Raw genomic sequence first — 16,987 nt, forward strand, 5'->3', positions numbered from 1 at the left:
TGTGATCCTAACCAACCTGAGCATGTATACAAGTTGAAGAAAGCCTTGTATGGGTTGAAGCAAGCACCCAGAGCTTGGTATGAAAGGTTAACCGAATTTCTGACCTCAAATGGATACAGAAAGGGTGGCATTGATAAAACCTTGTTTGTAAAGGATGAAGAAGGCAAAATCATGATAGCTCAAATCTATGTTGATGATATAGTCTTTGGTGGAATGTCAGAACAAATGGTTAAACAATTTGTTCACCAGATGCAGTATGAGTTTGAAATGAGTCTAGTGGGAGAACTGACCTATTTCCTTGGAATGCAAGTAAACCAAATGGAGGACTCTATGTTTCTCTCCCAAAGCAAGTATGCCAAGAACATAGTTAAGAAGTTTGGTATGGATAATGCCAGGCACAAGAGGACTCCTGCTCCTACTCATCTGAAGTTAACCAAAGATGATGGAGGGCCTAGTGTCGATCAATGCCTGTACAGAAGCATGATAGGTAGTCTACTGTATCTAACTGCAAGTAGACCTGATATTTCTTATGCAGTTGGAGTATGTGCCAGATACCAAGCAGAGCCCAAGGTGAGCCACTTGAATCAAGTCAAAAGGATTCTCAAGTACATCAATGGGACGTGTGACTATGGGATGCTGTATTCACATGGGTTTGAGCCTGTCCTATCTGGGTACTGTGATGCTGATTGGGCTGGAAGTGCTGATGACAGAAAAAGCACATCAGGTGGATGTTTCTTCTTAGGAGAAAACCTCATATCGTGGTTCAGCAAGAAGCAGAATTGTGTCTCTCTGTCCACTGCAGAGGCTGAATACATAGCTGCAGGAAGCAGTTGCTCCCAACTGGTCTGGATGAAACAGATGCTCACTGAGTACAATGTCTCTCAAAATGTCATGACATTGTTCTGTGATAATCTCAGTGCCATCAATATCTCCAAGAATCCCATCCAACACAGCAGGACCAAACATATTGACATTAGGCACCACTTCATCAGAGATCTGGTGGAAGACAAGGTGATCACTTTGGAACATGTAGCCACGGATCTTCAACTGGCTGACATATTTACAAAGGCTCTGGATGCTACTCAGTTTGAAAACTTAAGGAGCAAACTGGGAATATGTCTCTCTGAGACCTTATAGCAACCACTGATGTTTGGGATAAATTGTGTAATATCTCTGCCTATTAAACAATTTGTACTAGGCTATGATGGGTCAACAGATCATAGCTATGCTGCTTACAACAAGGGTGGATACAAGAGGGTAAGGAGACACCCTACAGAGAGAAGGCCAATGTACCTGCAGGAGTTCAAGGATGCTGTTCATGCAGGAGTGGTTCTGGATGTCAGAAACAAAATCATGGCATCTGATATGGTGGTACCTACTGTAAAGCAAAAGTGGGTGATCACTTGATCGAAGCTGTGAAGCAAGATCAAGTGGATGTTAACTTGGTTGAAACTGTGAAGTAAAACCAAGTCTGGAACTCTGTCATTGTGCTCTGGCTATGTTGTTGGCTTTGGCAACATTTGTGACAAAAAGGGGGAGTAATAACCACCAATACCCCTGACAAACAGAGTGGGTCTCTACAACAGACTCTCATGACAGATCTGAAGATTCCCCCCCTACAGCTGATGTTGAAGTTTAGGTGCAACTTCTCATAAGTGTGTGCTGCTATGTGAAGTTCTTTCTTAACTTCCATGTGTGTGAGTGTGCTGCCACTCTGAGTGTATTAGCTAGTATTATTCCGCTGCTATGAACTCTGTTATGGGGATCAAAGTGTTTTAGCCAAAAATTTGCCAAAGGGGGAGTTTGTAGGTGTTTAATTGGCTGCATTATATGGTAAAACACTAATGTCTTGACTGATGTCATGACATGTATGTGTGACTACATTGTAGTTACTGCAGGACTAGCTAACACAGGATTATTGAATGCTGTGACATTCATACCTGTCAACAGATACTAAGGAACAGAAGTTCTGTTAGAACTTAGTATTCATTTGCAGTCTGGTTATCAAGGAAGAACCAGACCTGGCATAAGGCCTACTGACTGAATGTCAAACTGGATGTTGTGACATTCATCATTGACAGCAGCTACTGAAGATTAGGCAGAATGGTGTTCTGCTATACTTCAGCATATTACTTAGTTTGTTCTTCAAGAGAATAACAGAACTAACTTAAGGCCAATTGTGTAAATGTTAAGTTGGACACTTTGACATTTATTAATGTAAGTTGTTACTGTAGTATGGTCATTTTGATCATGTACAGGTCAGCAAATTTGTACAGTCTGTTTTCTGGAAAAACAGACTCAGCATATGGACCTTGATGTCAAGCTGAATGTCATGACATTCATTCCTGACAGCATATGCTAAATTGTAGGTTGTTCAGTTTTCTGTTTCAGCTTTTTCTCAGGCTATTCTTTAGGGATTCAACAGCTGAGAGAAAATCCAGGAAATCAACAACCAAGCTACATTCAATGAACCTAACAAATAGCCTATTTGTTAGCAACCTAAATGTTGAATTTGAGGGAACTTGTGTGACCTAAAATTCAGGAAAATACAGGTGCAAAAGCCCAGGTGCTGCAATATAAAAAGGAAGGCATTCCTTCATTCAGTTTCGGGGATTTTGAGGCGTGAAGATTTAGTGTGTCCATCATACTTCACTGCTGTATTTTGTGAGTCTAGTATTAGACGTATCTTGTAAGCCAAGCCATTATCAAGTAGATGATAGCTTTGGCATAGGGTGTTCATTGAGTTGTAAGTGTTGTGTCACTCAAAGCTTTTAAGCGTGAGTGCTGTGTATCTTGATTTAAGCTGTGAAGCATAATCAAGAGTTGTTTTTGAAGTGTGACTTCAAAGTGTCTTTAATATCACTGAGGTGATTGAGGGGGAGTGAGTAGGAACTCTGATCTTAGGTTAAGATTGAAATTGCATTGGGTAGGGATTAAGTGAGAAGTTGTAAACGGGTGAGTTTAGCTTTGAATTGATACTACTAATAGTGGATTTCCTCCCTGGCTTGGTAGCCCCCAGATGTAGGTCATGTTGGACTGAACTGGGTGAACAATTACTTGTGTTATTTACTGCACTTACTGTTAAGTTCTGCATAATCCCTGTCTGTGCAGAATTGGATGTCATAACAACCAGTGTGACATCCAAAGTCTGATAACTAGAATTTCAGATGCATTTACTCACTCCTTTGGTTGAGTTATTGGTGTTGAAGATTCAGTACCTCCATAAAGCTTTCCCTAATGTTCAGCCTGTATATTGTCAGCATTTGCATTTCATGATCATTCATACATCATGCATATAAGCAAAATCCAAATCATGCATAGCCGAAATGTTCTTCGTGCTCATTTTGCATTGACCCAGGTCTTGTTGTTGATCCTATATCCTTTGACCTCTAATTCTGGTTTGTCTTTGGTGCCCCTAAACCAACACCCGGTTTTCGCAGTCATTTTCAAAGTCCAATTGTTGTTGGCACGTACGGAGAGTTAATTACCCTGTCTTTCCTGATGGTTCCGTGAGAGTCATGTATGACTCATCATTTTGAGGAATTCCCAAAAGCTTGGAGGTCTTCGTGTTAGAAAACTCCAATGATGTTCCTTTGTATGTTTTCCAATATCAGCAGGTCATGTATGAATCTGTTGTTGAAGTTTTCTTTGGGTTTTTCCAATATTCTCAGGTCATGTATGAACCTATTGGTAAAACTCCCTTTGATTTTTTTTTCCAAGTGATGTCAGGTCATGTATGAACCCATTGATGAAACTTGCTTTGTATGTTTTCTAATATTCTCAGGTCATGTATGAACCCTATTGGTAAAACTCCCTTTGATTTTTTTTCCCAAGTGATGTCAGGTCATGTATGAACCTGTTAATTAAATTCTTTGAATAGTCAAATGTTGCCAGGTCATGTATGAACCTGTTGTTGAAAATTCTTTGGATGTTCCAGCATCGTTAGGTCATGTATGAACCCGTTGCTGTTGAGCTTTTATTCCAATATTCCTAGGTCATGTCTGAACCTGTTTTTGAAGAATCTTTCCAATGTTGTCAAGTCATGTATGAGCTTGTTCTAGAAATTTTCTCAAAATGTTCAAGTTTGTTATCCGGTCATGTATGAACCTGTTGATATACTCTCTTTGATTTTTCTGAGTTTGTTAGGTCATGTCTGAACCTACTGTCAGAACTTCTTGATATTCTCCAGCATTGTCAGGTCATGTATGAACCCGTTGCTGTTGAGCCTTTATTCAAGTATTACCAAGTCATGTATGAACCTGTTTTGGAGAATCTTTCTCTTTGATTATTCCAGTATTGTCAAGTCATGTATGAACTTGTTGTGGAAATTTTCTCAAAATGTTCAAGTTTGTCATCACGTCATGTATGAATTTGTTGATACACTCTTTTTGATTTTTTCTGATGTTGTTAGGTCATGTATGAACCTGCTGTCAGAACTTCTTGGTATTCCCCAGCATTGTCAGGTCATGTATGAACCCGTTGCTGTTGAGCTTTTATTCCAGTATTATCATGTCATGTATGAACCTGTTATAGAAACTTTTTCTTATTCGGGTTTAGTAGGTCATGTGTGAACTCACTGTCGAAATCTCTTGTATTCTAAGTGTCGTTCATCGAATTTCACTTTGAGTACTCTCTAGTGTGTGTTTGACTCTCCAACAGGATTGTTATCCCCAGCGAGTTGTTTTTACCATTTGTCTGTCTCCCTGTGGACCATCAGTATTCCCCACAGACCGGTCTGTCCAGTAGCATCTCCTGTTAAGGATTCACCGTGTCCCTAACAGATAAAATCAAAAAAATAAAGAATCCTGCATCCATGCATATCATATCATAGCATTTTCATTTTCAGGTTCAAAATCTGGGTCTCCATGGTATTTAACCATCCCCCACTGCGATCCGATGAAAAATGTTGTTTCATTTTCCTCTGGTGGAGGATGTTTAAATAGGGGCAACTGTCATACCCCGATTTTGGCCCTGAAAATTTTTCCCCATCAATCACTCGTTTGCATTCTTTCTTCATTCACCTTCATATCCTTCATTCATGTTCATGTTTGTTATTTCATATTTTTTACGTTTTTCACATTCCAAATTTACATTCATATTTTCTTCATTCACATTAAAAAAAAATTCCATTCATATTCAAGAATTTCCACATACTCATTCATAGTTCGATTACTTCGTTCATTCATTCAATCATAATCATCCATGTACATGGCATATGAATAACTTATAATCAAAAGCATCTCATCACATGAATACTTGAAGTTTCTAAGATGCAAAGAGAGATCTTTGTCTTGCTACAAGAAACACCAATTTTCATTCATTGCAAATCATAAAATTATCCAAGAAAAAAACATACATAATTGCAAAAATTGGCAGTTGGACCAAATCCAACCCATCCCCAAGAATCCCAAGGATCCTAACCCCTACTTTCTCTCTATGTATATACATTGAAGCGCATGGCAAAATGTAAAAAAAAAAAAATTCTGTTAAAAATAGTGGAACCAGAGAGAACCAATACAGAATAGGATGTTCAGTTCCATTCTGTTCTTGTGCTAAATGCTGCATAATTAAACCTTCAGCAGCAGGAAAATGTTGGATCACCTACTGTCATGAAATGTGGCATACTCCACCCTTCACGTTCAAGCTCCAAGACAGCCTCTAAGTACTGTCCTAAGTCTGGCTATGGCGGAGGGAGCGTTCACGTATCCGTCACAATTTCACCGTGCTAGAAATCCCCATTTTCCATCACAGACAATGAGCCCTTCAAATATGATTTCAACTTTGGGTGCTCAACCTACACCTATTACCGGAGTCCACCTAATCATCCCAAACTCAGCATATGCCTCTATTGCAGCACCATTGACATCATTATTGAAAAAAGATGCTTTTTAGTGGAATAACCAAGCGACCATTGCTTTCAAGCAACTCAAGACAGTAATTACAGTAGTTTAAGTACTTGCTCTTCCAGAAATTTCGTCAAATTCTCCGGATTCAACAGCTGCAGGTACTCCTTTTGATGGGGGCCACTTGAAGCCAAATTCAGAAGGTTGGAAAGCCAATCCATCAATGAATACTTCACAGTTGCAACAAACTGAGGATTCTTCTGCTGGGAGTAGCCAAAAATCTTCCCCAGTCTGTGGGAGAAATGTTCCATCAATCTTAAGCTCATGTCCCAGCCACTTATCTGAGCTGAAGTAAAGTACTAGAAAATCAAAATATATACTTTACCAAGGTCACTTAAATTTGAAGGAAAAAGTCCATGCAACTTATATCACACTCGTGGAAGGTACAGTTTTGTCATAGCAAGTTTAGTCTTTGGCCTTACCCAATAGCAGGGCAACAAAGTCATATATCTGCTTTAAAATTCTTGAAGATTAATACCTTAAGTAGTTCAATATAAAATTCCTGTCATCATGAAAAGTCAAGCAGTGATTCATATGGAATATGTGATAAAATGGATGCCGGCGATCATTTGGTGAAGTCCTCGAATGAGGGAATAATATCAAGTGTATTTGATACTCCAAATCCTGAGAATTCAAGATGCTCAAGTAAGTTCAGTATTTACAGTGAGATAACAGGTGACTTGAGGATTAGAATCTTGAAAGATGGTTCTGTTGCAAGCTGTAAGATTGATTCCAAAATTGATGGAGTTGAAGCTACAGGAGTAAATCAAAGGGATCTAGTCGAACGAAATTTACTGAAAGGGACCCCCTTTCACTTTTTAGTGTAGTGGGAGTTCTATGGAAGGATTTCCGAAGCTTACAAATGAGCCTGGTCCTCATTCAGCTGGGGATGTTCCTGAATCCAACCGTCGTTTAGGCAGTGAGTTTCTTGAGCACTCCAATGAATTTCACAGTAAACCTGCTTATCACCATGACTACAGTGCCTGGACAGCCTGCCATTTTAATCCTCACAAGCTGCAGCAGTGTCAAATGAATGCTTTTGAGAGCCACTTTTATCCTTATCCTGTCGAGAACCAACTCGAGTGTGTTCCAATTAATATGTTATCTTAGGGTTACTCGCGGGAGCAATATCAAGAATTTCAGTATTTTGTGGTCATAGACTTTGAGGCAACCTGTGATAAGGATAAAAATCCCCATCCTTAAGAAATAATTGAGTTTCCATCTGTCATAGTGAGTAGTGTCACTGATCAGCTGGAAGCATGTTTTCAAACTTATGTGAAGCCTACCTGCAATCAGCTTCTGAGTGACTTCTGCAAGGATCTGACCGGTATCCAGCAAATTCAGGTAGACAGAGGTGGACGGAGGTGTTACATTGAGTGAGGCTCTACTGAGGCATGACAAATGGCTCGACAAAAAGGGAATAAAGAATGCCAACTTTGCTGTGGTTACATGGTCTAGCTGGGACTGTCGTGTGATGCTTGAACCTGAGTGTCGTTTCAAGAAAATACGAAAGCCACCTTATTTCAACCGCTGGATCAACTTGAGGATTCCTTTCAGCGAGGTATTTGGTGATGTGAAGTGCAATCTAAAGGAGGTCGTCAAGATAGCCGGATTGGCCTGGCAGGGTCGTCCTCATTATGGCTTGGATGATGCCAAGAATACTGCTCGCCTGCTGGCACTGCTTATGCACAGAGGTTTTAAGTTTTCCATTACCAACTCCATTCTGTGGCAGATGGCTGATCGATCACTACTCTGGAAGCAGTCTCAAGAACAGCAAAGTGCTTACCCTCATTGCCCGTACAAAGCAAGGGATGTGATTCATATGAATATCCCATTCCCAGTGATTCAATATCATCCTTGATGTTATTGCAGGGTGAAAAGCAGTAGGGCCATGTTCAGAAAGCCGTAGAAAAGGAGTTTGAAATGGCTTTGCAGGATCGAGTGATGGAGGATACAAAGGACAAGAAAAATGCAGTTCAGGCTTATGTTTATGACATGAGAAATAAGCTTAATGACAAATATCTTGAGTTTGTCCAAGCTTCAGAAAGCGGCGAATTTCTTGCAAAAAATCCAGGAGGCGGAGGATTGGCTATATGAGGATGGTGAAGATGAAACCAAAGGTGTATATGTTGCCAAGCTAGAAGAACTCAAAAAGCAAGGGAATCCAATCGAGGAGCGCCACAATAACACCATCGCCGACACTCTTATTTGCTAGCTGCTTCAAAAGAGAGCCCTTATTGTTTCGGCGGAACTTGATTTGCTTGCAGGAACTTCTACAAATTTTGACAAGGGACTTCATTCGTTTAGATCTCTCTTGTGGGTTGGGCCTGCCCTTCTTTTCTCTACTACTACTGTCATCAGTACACTTGGTTGGGATGGAAAAGTGAGGCCTATCTTATCAGTCAGTATGCCACATGCAGTCTTGATTGGGGCTTTGAATGACAGATTGTTGCTCGCTAGCCTTACAGAGATAAATCCCAGACATAAGAAGGGGGTAGAGATCAAAAGTTGCCTTGTTGGTCTTCTTGAACCAATTCTTATTGGATTTGCAACAATGCAGCGAAGTTTTGAGCAGAAGCTTGATCTGTCAGAAATGTTGTATCAATTAATGGCGAGGTTCGACAGCTTGCGTATAACGCCTAGGTCTCTGGATATCCTTGCAAGAGGATCTACGAGATTATCCAAGATGTCCTCCCACATCTCATTTGTTTCACCAGTTCAGAAACTTCAGATGTCTGTCTCATGAGCCACCAAAAAAGCAGTTCAACGTTGGGTGCATGCTCTGATCATCCATCAAAGCAAACCCATGGTGTTTCATATGCTGGATCATACACAAGTTTAAGTATGTTTAACAGGATACACCCTCAGTTTATTGGTTTTACTTGTGGGAAGCTGCACGAACTGGTTATGAAATCATACAAGAGCCGGGAGTTGGCCGCTGCTATAAATGAGGTTATAGATCCCTGGATCAATGCAAGACAACCAAAGAAAGATATTGAGAAACAAATATATTGGAAATCAGGTGGCGACACACGAGCTGCCAAAAGAGCCCGGATGCTGGTTGATGATAGTGAAGAAGACAGTTGGTCTTTACGTTCCAAACAGGCATTTGGGAAGTGGAGACTTTTGTGAAACTCAATGCCGAAACCTAGAAGCAATTGGCCGGAAGATTGCAAGAAAGTGTGGTGGATTGCCAATAGCTGCAAAAAGCTCTTGGAGGGGTATTGCGTTCGAAAGTAGATGCTAAAGAGTGGATTGTAGTTCTGAACAACGGCATATGGAACTTTCAGAATGATAATATTCTGCCTGCATTGCGCCTGAGTTATCAATATCTTTCCTCTCAATTAAAACAGTGTTTTTTCCTACTGTTCTATTTTTCCAAAGGACTATTCACTTGATAGGGAGCAATTGATTTTGTTGTGGATGGCAGAAGGTTTCCTTGATCAGTCTCAAGACGGAAAAACCATGGAAGAAGTTGTTGATGAGTGTTTTACTAAATTGTTATACAAATCATTGATTCAACAATTGCATGATGATTCTAGAGGACAAACATTTGTCATGCATGACCTTGTTAATGATTTAGCTCCTGCTGCTGTATGTTTCAAGACTGGACTTGCCCAATTGGAACTAAACCATCTTTCTGATGCGTTGTCTTTCTTTGATGAATCTTTTCTTGCATTGGCTAAGGAATAATCTCGTGGAAGTGATATTAGAGCTCAGGCAACAATTTGTGCTCGATACAAAATAGCAGTCACTCTTCTTCGGAGCTTGGGAGGATCTTATTCATCACATCATACTCAACAACAACACGGCACGATATCCTTCTGCAATAACAATGCAACAGCACAAATACCAAAAATCAGTTAATTCTACAACAAACTTTTTAGCTAAGTGAGTTACTGTAGTGAAAGTTTCTTACCGACAGTAGAGTTTTCAAAATGAAGAGAATTGAGAAGAGGGACCACTAGCTTGAGTAAAGACAAAACCTCCAAGCACCCTCCGTACAGACACTTCCCACTACTCTGAGGAAGCTCAGCAACACAGCAGGAAACAGAGCAGAGAGCAGAGGAGATGAGAGATATATAATAGGAGGCCACTGTTTATAAGAAGGGAGCCAGAAAAACCCTAATTCCTTATAGTAGCTGCCACTGATCATTAACAAAGAAGAGAGAATTCTGCAAAAACACAAGGAGCCGACTGTTCACACAAAAATAAAATCCTACCGTTGAACCACCCACTCCAAATCTCATTTTTCCCAGCAACCATCGCATCTTCCACTTTGGCTCTCAGTACGACCTCTTCGATGACATGGATCTGCTAGTCTGTTGTTAGGTAACAGCAATACAAAATCTGGAGTTGCCATTCATCTCACTCGGTGAAGACTTTGGTGCTCAAAAAGATAACAAGCTGAAACAATAGGGACGTCACTATAACCACCACCACGGTATAACCATTCTCGACGCGGTCCAAGAATCTAGCATCGAAATCACATAACATCGTCACTCGATATCAGGTGCGTTCATAGCTGACTTGCTTAGGAAAGAAATATATCGAAAATGAAAGGAGTTTGAGTTCCAGAAACTTTTTTTGTTGATTGTTGTTGTTTGGATTGCATGAGAGATGATGTACGATTCACGGTCCATAGAAGGAACATTTTTTCATTGCAGTATTTGTTTCTCGTAGTAGGTGTGCATTAAAATGAATCTGTTTAAAGGGACCTGCTACTGTTTTAACTTTGTGTTTTATTTAAAAGGCTTGGTCCGTTTGTTTTTTTGTTATGTATTAGCGCTTGAGATTATATGACAAGGATGCTTGTCTGGTGGAGTTAGTAAAGGGATGCTTTGACAAGCCCTTGGTCTTGGGTTCAATTCCCATATGTGTGCCCTATTTGATTTTTGCAAAACTTTAATTTCTATTTCACATTTTTTTAATCCCCTCCTAATGTTTACCCTTTAATTTTATTTTAATTGTTAAATATCGATTTTAATGTACTTTGATTATTTTAATCCAATATTCAAAATCTTTTCTAAAACGTGAAGAAAAAGATTACCTGGATGGAATGTCCAGTCGTAATCCCGAATATTAGGCTCAAGCTGTAAGAGCTTGCAAGCCGTTAATATTCGTCTTCTCTTTAACACTCTAATATTCAAGTCATTTTCTAAATAAAACGTGAAGAAAAAGATTACCTGGATGGAATGTCCAGTCGTAATCCCGAATATTAGGCTCAAGCTGTAAGAGCTTGCAAGCCATAAATATTCGTCTTCTCTTTAACACTCAAATATTCAAATCATTTTCTAAATAAAACATGAAGAAAAAGATTATCCTAGAGGGAATATCCAGTCATAATCCCGAATATTAGGCTCAAGCTGTAAGAGCTTGCAAGCCATAAATATTCGTCTTCTCTTTCACACTCCAAGATTCAAAACCTCTTCTTAATAAAGTTGGAAGAAAAAGATTACCTGGAGGGAATATCCAGTCGTAATCCCGAATATTAGGCTCAAGCTGTAAGAGCTTGCAAGCCATAAATATTCGTCTTCCCTCCAAAACATTTATAAATATTCGAATCATTTTCTTAACAAATATTGGAAAGAAACAGACTGCCTGGGTGGAATGTCCAGACGTAGTCCTGAGTATTAGACCCCAGCTGTAAGAGCTTGTAGGTCACAAGTACTCGCCTTTCAAACTTCAAAATACCTAATTCCTAACTTAATACTTTTTCAATAAAGATGGAAATGGAACATGGCGTATGCCGTGCACTCCTGAGACTAGGATTCGAGATGTATATCTCGCTCATCCAAGTTCTCGCCATCACTCAAAACACATCAAATCAATCAATTTCTTTCCTCGCCGCCGTGCAATTGACCTCTTAAACCTTTTCACAAACGAAAGGTACTTTGTTTCAAAACAATGCAAGGCAATGTTTGTCCACCTGTTTTGGGTAGTCCAACAATGTTTTCGTCGATTTGACACAAAGTAGCTTTCGCTAAAATCGACCAACAAACAAACATTTTTCTACCCAGAACTACGTAAGCCTTGACTTCTCAATTGAGATACGTAGGAGCAGGATTTGTAAATCTTGTCAGGCCCACTAATAAAAAAACTTAGGTTTAGTCCTTTGTTAAAAAATCCAAAAACATCTTCTCTTTTCTTTTGATTCTATTTATTCTTTCCCACCTAATAATTTGAAAAGCCTAACATATTTAACTAACACTAACGCACACAACTGACCTAATGGTTCCCGTTGAGTACAACGGACGTGAGGGGTGGTAATACCTTCCCCTTGCGTAATCGACTCCCGAACCCTGATTTGGTTGCGACGACCAATAATCATTGTCATTTTGTCTTGGGTTTTATCGATATTTCCCCTTTCCTTTTTAGGAATAAATAAAGTTCGGTGGCGACTCTGTTCGATCCATCATTGCGAGCGTGCGATCGCGCTTCGCTTTGAAGTCGTATCCCCATTTTTTCGAGGTGCGACACCTGTCTTTATTAATTAATCTTTATTCAACACTTTACTTTTCATTGCACACTCCAAAAACACTTATTTTGATTGCCTTTGATAAACACCATAACAATAGATAACGATAGATTGACACTTGGTCTCTGTGGATTCAACAATCTTTTATATTACTCTGACGCGTTCGTATACTTGCGAAACACCGCATCATTCACACAAACAAAGACAAAACAAGCACAAGGCAATAATATATTTACACAATAATGTGCTCAAGTGAGCAAAAGACAAATAGCATAAACATAAACATGAGCTCAAGTGAGCAAAGGGAAAAGACAATATGAATAAATGAGAAAGAAATTAAATTGCATTAAAGTAAACTGCAAGAATTAAATGCTTGAATTAAAAGTTAGTAATTATTAGTTAGTGTTAGTGTGCCATAAGGCAATTTAGCGCTATGTTAAGCAATCGTAAGTGGACTAATGTAGTAGTCACACCTATCTAAGGCCGGTCAATAAAACTATAGGCAAATAAACACAAGTTAGAGACCATGACTAGTAAGCCAAGCTCCTACAACTTGCCATGCCAAAAGAAAAGAAGAATGACCTTGTATGGATTTTAGGTCTTTGCTTGACCAAGAAGCAACCTATCTTGGACACAAAGCAATTCACTTGATCTTTGATCAAGTTGAATTTGATTTGGATCAAATAAGGTTAAGCCCCTCATATGTCAAGGCTAACCACAAATCATTAACTCATTGGTCAAAAAGAAAAAAGAAGAAGATGAGAGATGAAGATGAAATGTACAAAATGAAAATTCAAAAGACATAACCAAAACACAATGATTAAATGTGAATGAGATCAACATCAATCAATGGTAAACAGAAGTGAAATGAAGATTAGAAGTCAAGAAAGGTCAAACATATTTTTGGTATTTTTGGAATTAAAATAATACATAAAATAAAATGAACAAAGCATGGTCAAACTTCAAATCCCATTCAAATCAACTTGGATAAGTCCAATTGGACCATCATAAGTCTAACATGGTCAAACTAGGTTTGACAAATTTTCTCAACATTTTTTGAAAACAGAAACTATTTTTAAACAATTAAAAATGAAGAAAAATAACACAAATGGACTAAAATCTCAAATAAATCTCAAATCAATTAAGAAATTGATGAGAATATTTTTCATAGGCTTATCATCATCCACATGTATTAAGAAAATATTTTTGGCATTTTTGAATATCTAAAAGTATTTAAAATGAATTAAAAACAATCAAAAACAAAATAATTCACAAAAAATATTAAATGGAATCACAATAATAATTAAAAATCAGATTATGAAACTAGAATTTAAGAGAAATTTTTTGCAATTGGTCCCATATTTTTGTGATTCCAAATAAAGGAGTTATGAATTTTTGAAAATAAATGGATTAAAGAAAATAAAACTTAAATTAATAAAAATAGAAAAATCCACAGCGCTTGGATCAACATTCATTAATTAACGTGGTTAATCCTAAGGCTCTCAGGCACGCGCTCATCATGCTCATTAGTCAACAGCACCACACCACGTATTAAAAAGAGTCAAACAAAAGCATGGCCAGGATTAGATCATAGCACTTGGATCCAATGGCCAAAGAGCTTCCACGTAAGTGACGGTGGTGGAAACCACCATCTTCTCCGGCGAGCAAGTAAAAACCGGCCACCAGTTGCAGGTTTTGCAACCTCAACCAAAACACACGATCCTTATATGAAATTAAAGTTGGGGTGATGTACATCACCCCTGTAACCTTAGATTTCACTCAAGATCCCTATGGAAGGAGAAATCTAGGTGTTCAATCTGAAGTTCAACAATTCATGAAATTAAAGCCACCATTGGCTTGCCTCTCATACGAGGACTTCAGAAAACCAAACCAACACAAGCAATGCACAATATATAGTGAGATTCGAAGCAAAACAGTTGAGAGGTAAACCTTTGTAGTGCAACTTTGATGAGCACGATCCAACCAATCTCTTGCTTGCAGCTTGATCTTGAAGTATAGTATGAATGCAAGGCTTAGGAATTAGTATTGAAGATCAACTGATGTTGTTGAAAATCAAACTTGAAAAGTGAAATGAAAAATGCAAAATTCCTTTGGTGTGAGGTTAGGATTCAAATCCAACAGGGTTTCAGACACCTTCAGGTTGAGAATTGAATGAAGCAATGCATCTATTTATAGCTGAAATCCAAAGCAAGGTGGAAAGGAACTCGTGTGCATGCTCATTGGGTTCTCCATGCATGGGCCTATACAGGCGCATGTGAGGCCCAAAAGCTAATGGTTTTGCAAGCTGAAATGATTTGAAGCAAGTTTGGACGTGCATATTGAATGGCATTGGCTTGTGCATGAAGGTTTCACTTGGAATCCATAAATGGTCACAAATGTTCTCCTCTTCGAAAGTCATACATAGAAATTCCAAACATAGGCATGTGGGTAATGGTTGGAAAGGTCTTGACATAAGAAACAAAAGCTATGTTGGACAAAAATCCATTTGGAGTTTGGAAAATTGTGAAAACTAGCCATGAATTTCAAGGTACAAAACATGTATTTGAAAAAATTGCCAAAAAAGGACCAACTTCAAGCCCTTCTGTTTCAATGGTGCACGCCTAAAATGGAAAAACCTACAACTTAAAAGTTGTAGATATTTTCAAGACAATCAATTTGGACTTACATTGTGAATCATTTGGATTTTTGATGAGAAAGTTATGAACACTTGAAGTTGGACTTTTTCAAGATTCAATGGCTTTAGTCCAAAGTGACCTATAATGTTTTGTATTATCATATGTGTTTCTTTTAGGATTATGAAATTTTGTCCAACATAACAATTGAAGTAGGCATCTCAAACTTTCCAATGCACTTGGTATCACCTCAAAATAATGAAAAATGAGTGAGTTAGGTCCTTGGGAAGTTGACTCAAAATTAGGGTTTCAGTCAAAATAACCTATAATGTTTTGAAATGAATGATGACCTTCCAAGTTTCAAATGAATTTTTGATGAACATGAAAGTTGTTAATGTGGTTCTTAATAACAATGTTTATCTTGGGGTCATCTTCATTTGACAAACACATCAAAAGTTAGGTCTCAGTGGATTTCAATTTAGTCAGATGACTTGACTGGTCAACTTCTCAAGTCCAAACTTCAAATCTTGATGAATAAATGATTAAGGATACTCAAATAGGCTCATATATGCATAAAATGATGAATTAAAGAACTTCACTTGATTGAATTTGATCATAGATTGAGGTTGCTTCATGAGCAAGGCACAGTCAATGCATAACTGAATAGGGGTTTCCTTGGGAAGCAATCCTCAAGCCCTTTGGTTTATCCTGATAAAATTGAAAAATTGAGATACTTGGGAAACATATATGATGATTGAGAACTTTGGGAACCATTTTCATGCTTGCTTTCATCTTCATCTGGCCACTTCAATGGGCATAGGGGCCTCCTAGGAGCCTTGGATCACCTGACTGCTTAAGCTTAAAAAAAACAAGTTAGTGACATATTTTTGTGCTTTTGGTTAGTAAACAAAATAAGAAAAGCAATAATATATAATTCAAGCATGATTTGTGGTCTCAAACCAACTCACACAAGTCCCCAAACCTAGGGTAAGGAGCCAAGTTGCTATGATCCTTGAGGCAAAATGCAAGGAGCAATGATATGATGCCATGAGGGATCTTAGGGTCAAAATTAGGGTCTTACATACTACTAGAAACTTCTTTTTTGTAAACTCCGAAAAGGAAAATTTTGAGTAAAAAGTGTTGTTCTTTCCGCATATTATGGAATATAATCATTTTCTTATTATTCTAATTTCATTGACATGATCATACAATAGAGCAAGGTAGCAATACAACCATATTGAAATGCTCTTTTGTGGTTGCCTACAACGTGTTTCTTATAGTTCCTAAACCACACATCTTTTGTATTGAATATGAGAGAAGCTCAATTCTGTATTGTCTAATGGTTTTTTCTCATATAAGAGACTTGCATTGCCTATTTTGAGAATTCCGTTATTGCTATGATGGCAAGGATGAAATCAAATATATCTATCGTACATTGTACTATCTTAAGACACTAATTCTATGTAGCGACGAATAGAAAAGTGAAATACGAAAATCCATTGGCAATGATCAAAATTTATTTACGACATTTGAGGAGTTTTTAAGGGTAATTGAGCAATGGTTTTATGGAAGTTGTATGAGCATTCATGTCGTGAGCAGGGTATGTCATCATCCTGATGGTTTTGTCCAGATATTCATGGGACAAGGGAGGTCGAAAGTATCACAATGGGCATTGTAAAACCATATTTAATAGACTCTGATAGTCTTGATGTGAATGAGGGGTTTGTTTTGTATGCAAGGTTGTTAAAGAGAGTCCTCACAACACCTATGTCCATCGTGAAGAGTATATCTTTTAGGTGTCATTTTTATTTCTCTTACACATTAAAAAATGTTCTTTATAAGGTGGTTGCTTAGTTGGGATCTGCAGGTACTTGTATTTGGTTGTTACTTCTTTATTGTTGAACTTTACAAGTGATAAATCCTAAGAATAGGTTGGACCATAAGTTTGAAAATTGGAAGTCATTGCAACAAAA

General features: G+C 38.2%; 1 pseudogene; it reads left to right on the forward strand.

Annotated features, from left to right (window-relative positions):
• Window positions 1–6,454: 6,454 nt before the first annotated feature.
• On the forward strand, window positions 6,455–7,812 carry LOC127137737 (uncharacterized; annotated as a pseudogene).
• Window positions 7,813–16,987: the final 9,175 nt, after the last annotated feature.

The sequence above is a fragment of the Lathyrus oleraceus genome, chromosome 4 (assembly GCF_024323335.1).
Source record: "Lathyrus oleraceus cultivar Zhongwan6 chromosome 4, CAAS_Psat_ZW6_1.0, whole genome shotgun sequence".
In the NCBI taxonomy this organism is placed as follows: domain Eukaryota; kingdom Viridiplantae; phylum Streptophyta; class Magnoliopsida; order Fabales; family Fabaceae; genus Lathyrus; species Lathyrus oleraceus.